At 30.2% G+C, this 7,082-nt stretch overlaps 1 long non-coding RNA gene across 1 annotated transcript in view; it reads left to right on the forward strand.

Annotated features, from left to right (window-relative positions):
* LOC122271371 (uncharacterized) overlaps positions 1 to 5,966 on the forward strand; it is a 7,254-nt gene extending 1,288 nt beyond the window's left edge. Inside the window, exon 2 of the long non-coding RNA XR_006226339.2 lies at positions 5,196 to 5,966. This is a non-coding gene — a long non-coding RNA (uncharacterized lncRNA). The remainder of the gene's footprint in view (positions 1 to 5,195) is intronic.
* Positions 5,967 to 7,082: the final 1,116 nt, after the last annotated feature.

Raw genomic sequence — 7,082 nt, forward strand, 5'->3', positions numbered from 1 at the left:
TTATTTATTACAAACATTTATATAAATTGCACAATGAATTAGTAGTTACTAGGATTACAGTTACTAGGATTACATTATACAGTAATAAAAGAAATACTAGGTTACTAATAGTAACCTAGTATTTCTTTTGTGAAATAATTTATTTCTTTTATGAAATAATTAAAACGACAAAGGTCAAGTTATCTGGAATGTCAATTTATCCGAGGGTACTGCGCTTTTTAAATTAATCAAATATGACGTTTGTCAGTTCCACAATCAAGCCAATGATTTACAGAGGTTTCTGCACAAAAATGTGAAAGGGGTTTTCCATTTAGGTAGATGTTCATAATTGCGTTTAACGCTTCTTGTTTAAGACCTGTCCAAATGCACAGATCAACTATTCTTTTGGTTACCGATTAAGTGAGCATGCGCATTTGGTCTGACGAAGGAATTAACGGGATTTCTTGATTAGAGGGTCATTTTAGAAGTGAGGTGCTTGACTCTTGTAAGAAATTGAAAATGTATCGCGAACATTAACGGGAAAATGGCTGTCCGTGCGGACGTCGGATTCGAGAAATTTGTTGTCCGCGGGGAATTTTTGACCGCCGAGGACGTGCGGTTTTTCGAGCCCTGCTTTTCGACTTTGTTTCTAACAATTGCCAAAAACCTAAAATTTTATTACAAAAAATAATTATTAGCTTTTCTATATATTAAGTTATTTTCTGCATATAGATAGAATTACAAGTGGTCAATCAGTTATGTTATTTAATTATTTTGACATTAAAATTATTTTTTGTTTTCATAAAATGTTTGTGTCAAAATTCATAATCTATTGTTATATAAATTAAGTAATAATCAATAAATATGTGAAAAATTGCAATTTGTACAATCTGTTAATTTGTTAAGTAAATGAAAATAAAAATTTAAAAGCAATCAAATTATAAAAAAAAAAACAATCTTTGTTTTCTTTATGTGTAAAACCATTTTTCATTTACTCCCGTTTTAACTCTTTTTTCCCCAAAGCATCTGATCATAAAACAGTATTTTCAAGTACTACTTCTGTATTCCAAGTTTATTTTTCAGTTTTGTCTTAAGAAGATTTTTTCAATTAAAATTCTGCCGCATGGACTATAGAATGTTGATATAATTAAAAGTATTAAAACAAACTAAAATAACCTATTTTTATTTAATCTAAAAACTGTACTAAATATCGGATGTAACTTAATTAAACATTTAAATAAAGTGATAGAATTTTTTAAACTCATTTAAACAAACATTTTTTGTAAACTGTAATTAATTTACTTCTCAAGGTATATAGTATTATAATCATGATTTATAGGCAGTGTTTAAAGAAAAAATAAAGAATAAATATCGCCCATAAGGACTTTTGTTTTAATGATCGGATTTCCAAGTACTAGTGATAATCTTAATAATTTCTAAGGGTGACCCCGCAGTGGACTGATCTTTAAGACACGGTTCCCAGCAGATCACCGAAGTCAAGCATCACTGACTGCCGTCAGTGTGCGGGTGGGTGACCACTTGGATAAGTCTGCGTAGGGTCCGAGGGTGGGCTGTATGGATCCTCGAAAAACTGTTCTACCATAAAGTGCTCTACTTCTCGCGCAGATCGTCGGGCTACCGAAGCAGGTGTGCCATCCCCTCTGCAGAGGGTCAAAATTGGGATGGCATGTCTTCGGATCATCCTCAGAGATGCTTCCCAGATCGTCGTCAATAGCCCATTGTGCAACCAGCTGTAGTGCGACGTAAATAAACAACAGTCCTAAGGGTGGCTTCAAATATGCTAATTAATGATTAAGTCACGCAAAAACATACTTTCTCAGAATGTTTTTTTTTTAACATACAGTCAAACCCCGCTATAGTGAACTTTCAAGGGACCGAAATTTCGGTTCACTATAACCGGGAGTTCACTATATCCGTTCCGCAAAAAATTTTAATTAATCTTTTCAAACTCCTTCTTTTTATTATGCATTATTTAAATAAATGACCAATAATGACTGAAAAATAATACGTAGTAACAAAAAATGTGTCAACTTGCTTTTATTTATTATTACTCTTCGTCTTATGTACAAAAAAGAATTAGTAATCTTTGGCTGATGCAGGGAAAATTTTTCCATACATCTGCCTGGGTTGGCCTTTGTTCATGGATGGAAAAGTGAGATAGAAGAAGCAAACAAGAAAAAATGCTTATGGCTACATTTCACTCAATAGATGGTTTTAAGAATCAGTATAGGTATTTATTGTGAAGTAGACATTTCAAAATTATTAAACAAAATCAGTCGAAGACAGAAAAAAGTTCATAATATCCAACTTCCTCGCTTTTTTAGTTCACTATATCCGCAAAAAATAACATTATACGTGTATAGCAAAAACGGAACTGAACATTTCGTTCACTATATCCAGGAGCTCACTATAAACCGTGTTCACTATAGCGGAGTTTGACTGTATTTGGATTCTCAACGTTCAAAATATAAGAGATTGACACAACCTCAAAATTGTGCCCTTAATAGTTTAGACAGGAGAATGGATGAAAGTTTTGACCCCCTTAATGTTAATTTCACTTTTTTCGTTTTTAGTCATATCTTTAAAAATAATTGAGCAATTTTAAAAAAAAAATGCACCCTTATATTAGGGTAGCACTACCTTTTTGAGTGAAGGGCCACATGCGCTGTAGATTAAGCAATGAAGGGCCGCATGCTCACGTTTTTAGGCAGACATGCTGAGAGCAATTATAGGTAGTAATTGTTATATAAGCGTCATTGTTCTAGGCACATAAATCTTTTTATCAGTTAACCTTGTAATATGTTAGCATAAAATTAAACTTTCAAATGTTTGAAATGAACGACAAAACTTATTACTTAGGGGGAAGAAAAACAGAATCAGAAAATCAGAATAAATTTATCAAGAAAAAAAAATTCAGATAAATTAAAATAAATAAAAACAATGGGAAAATTCGTGTTTTTTTTATCTTACTACAATACATAAGTCCATTTAAATACAAATTTTAATGTTCATAGAATTAAATTTTTTAAAAGATATTCTGTTTAGTTAATAAAATAAATGCAAGTTAAATATTTAAGTTTAAAGAAAGTTTGTGAGATTAAAAATTATTAAAATGAAAACAAAGCCCTTTCAGCGCAAAATAAGATTCAACATTTAGTATGGAATATACTCTTTAAAACATTAATTTTAAATAAATTATAAGAGGCAGGGGCGGAGAGAAAAAGGAAAAATAAAGAAAACATTTATTTCAAGGAACTGATTTTCCTTAATAATGAAAAACTATTTAGATACTATTTCAAATATTGTGATAATTTTATATACTTAATCATCTGACCTGCTCCACTATTCATCCTGAAAAACAGTCTTTTTACAGAAGCTATTGTTGTGGGCTGTATTAAACTTGGACAAATAACTTAATCAGTTTTGAAAATTTGTCCCAGATGGTGCTTTTTTCCTTATTTTAAACCCCGTGAATACGAATAGCGATGTTTGATTTTTAAATTGCTTGAACACGAGTGATTTTAAAATTGCGTGAATAAAAACCGCAATATGTGGTTTTTAAATCGCGTGAATACGAATCGATTTTTAAGTTGCGCGAAGAAGACTCACAATGAAGGATTTTTAAAAAGGTGAATATGAATCACAATATGTGGTTTTTAAATCACGTGAATACGAATCGCTGTGCATGATTTTTGAATTCCGAGAAGAGTAACAGCGTATGATTTTTTTAAACGCCAGAATACGAATAGCGATATGTGATTTTAAATCTCATGAATACTAATCGCAATGGATGATTTTTAAATCTAGTTAATGTCAAACGTGATTTTTAGCGAATCACGATGCCTGATTTTTAAATTGCGGAAAGAATCAAAATATATGATTTTAAAGCGCGTAAATACGAATCGCGATGTATGATTTTTAAATCATGTGACTACAAATAATTTCATTTGCGACAAAATCGGCACAAACAAACCACGTCATAATAACCACGTCATTGGTTATCGAAATGAGTGATTCGTAGTAATATCGCGTTAAAAATATCGAAATTTTAAGAACCTCGTGGAAATGCGTTGCAATAGTCATTTAAATTTGCGATAAAGTTTGCGCAAATAATGCGCGTCGAAAACGAGTTTATTTAAATGTCCCCATCCAAACTTTCAAGACTTAAAATATATTTTTAAAAAAAATCGCGATTTCAGAAATTACGTGAAAATGGGTAGCAATAACTACCGAAAAATCATTCCCTTAATTTACGATAAAATTGACACACGTAAACAGGATCAAAAGTGATAACTAAAATTCAAAATCCTTGCATAGTAATAATGCCGTATTAGAAATAAGATATTTTCTAAGCTATGCGTAAAACCGTAGCGTTAACCTTTGAAAAAAAAACGATCGAAAAACTACATTCATTGAATTTAAGTGTGTCAGAAACTTAAACGAGTAATTCCAAACAAAAAGGATTTATATATATATATATATTGCCGATTGCTACTCTCGTTACCCAGTGGGCACCTGTGACGGTGGAGCAGCGTCGTCCACTTCACACAAACCCGTTTATAGGGCGGGTCACATTCACACACAAAGGAGAAAGGATGTAGAACACAGAGACATTTGGGCAATATCAAAAGGAAACAATATTAATCCCCCCTTTAATTAACTCATCCTCTTTTTTCACTATCTATGAGAGATCATTAATAGTTAAGGCAGATGTTTAACAGTTTACTACTAAGTAGAACTTTGTTTTATGTCCAGACATCAGTAAAGCCTTGATTTTGCTTCACTAATAAGAAACAAAGGTCTTTGTAATCAATCTATAGTTTCAAAAAACAATAAATTTTTAAAAATTTAGTTTTAAATTGATATAGAAGGAATTTGTTTAATTCGATAGAAAAATATTATTTAAAAAATATTGACTCATTTTAGAGCAAAAAAATTTTAGATTTTTAAATGATTTATAATTTCTTTTTATTTATTCAGAAAATGAATAAAAAGAAATTAGAGAAATATTTTAGAGAACTTTAAGAAATATTTTAACTATTTTCGGTGCATAATTTATGGTAAATAAATTTACAATATGAAAACAAAGGAACAGTCTTCCTCCTTACTACTAAGAAACGAAGGCCTTTGTTATTATTCTGTAATTATAAAAAATGTGTTATAAAGAGGTAATAATAATGTACTTTTTATTACAGTGTCTACAACAAGGGAACTCAGACCTGTGGGACTGCTTTTGTGATAAGTTGCTTACAGCTGTAGAGTCAATTAAGTAACATAATTTGAGGGGAAAATCGAATTTAAAATAAATTGAGAAATAACCACGAACTATTACAATCCCCTTTTTCCTTGTGAGAGCTAATTAGAATTCTATCCTTAAACTTCAACTATAATGAAATGTGACACTCAAAGAAATTTCATCATCAGTTCATAAAAAATGACAACGCTCTAGATGCGTTCTTTTGTCAAAAGTTTTACAGAGTGGAAAGAAAGGTCTTCTACAACCACATTTCACGGGATTTCACAATGATCTGGAATCTACTAGAAGTTGTTATACAGACTAAATAGACTATATAAAAACAACTTTTCCGTATCAGTTTAAGAACCGAACAGACTATCTGTTAAAATGATGCATCTCAAGAGAATTGATTTTTTCCTGTACTGAGTATCTGAGTTCTAATTCATCAGTCAAAAGAAAGGCAAGCTGAACCAAAATTTAATGACTCTACGTTGTACAGTTAATTTATGATCGCTTGAATTTGATTTGCTTCATTATGAACTTGATCGTCTATGTATAGGTTCGAACATTTTATCTCAAAACAAATTTCGAGACAGTATTTATATTGATTGCTTACACTGATGATTGTAATATTATAATTAATATATTAATGTTATAATTAATATTCATATACCGGTATATATTCATATACTGGTGGATGTAATTAAAATAATATTTCGTGTTGGTTTCATCATTTACCTTCAAAACATAAATTTTAAAATCGAATCTAGTCCTCGCAGTTACATTTTAAATTTAAAGAAAGTCAATATATTTTAATTCACATTGTTATTTTTATCACGAGCTCAAAATGCTGTGCTGAACATAAGGTGATAAACTGTTATTACGTGTTTTCTTAGCATTACTACAAATTCGAATAATTAACACCGAAAAAGTTTTATTTTATATACCCATTCAGTTTTTAAAAAAATATGAACACTTGAAAAACATGCTAATTAGCTTGATATGAGCTATTAAACGATAATACGATTAGGGTAGGTAATTACAAAAATATTTAAATGTACCTTTTTTTTTCGGGGATAAAAAAAAGACATATTTTTTAGTAGCGTACCTAAGTTTTAGAAGTGTCAAATCTACAATGCAGTTTTTCGATCACTTTTCTGATAGTTATCGCTATGGATTACCAAAGTTTTAATCCCTATATTTTTAATACAGCAAAATTATATACATTCGAAATATATTAATCACTTTCAAAGCTCTTTGACACCTTAGTTAATCTAAGTTTGCTTTTCGATAGTGTTTTCATAGGTTCTTGCTGGTTTACTACGTGTTTCTTAAAATTTCCAATCTTTTAAATTCGATATGACTCACAAATTTCGAATCTGGCACTTTTGATGTGCTTTAGTATCAATTTTATCGTAAATTAAAGCTGTTTCTTCTATCCTACATAATTGTGAAAATTTCCGTATTTTTAATATGACACTTGAATCGTGTATTGAAATGTGTGGCTTCTTTTTTGCCAATATTATAACAAATCTAATTAGAGAGAAAAGAGTGGTTTAATTATTTATTATTTTTACTATCGTTCTTTTAACATATTACTAGGTTTTCTCACGGGGTTTAAAAAAACCTGATATATTCAATTCGGCATAATAACGATTCGCAATTTTCGAAACCACTTTTCTGTAACATAACCATATCGAAATCGGCATTCTGTACGATTCCGGTGAAATTGAAGTTAGTAGGCTTTGATCTTATGAATAATTTTTTAAAAATTTTTTTTAATTTTTTTTTTTTAAAGAAAATCATATTTTTCGTTACACGTAAAGGGGAACCACGAAAATATCTT

Source organism: Parasteatoda tepidariorum, chromosome 6 (genome assembly GCF_043381705.1).
Source record: "Parasteatoda tepidariorum isolate YZ-2023 chromosome 6, CAS_Ptep_4.0, whole genome shotgun sequence".
In the NCBI taxonomy this organism is placed as follows: Eukaryota; Metazoa; Arthropoda; class Arachnida; order Araneae; family Theridiidae; genus Parasteatoda; species Parasteatoda tepidariorum.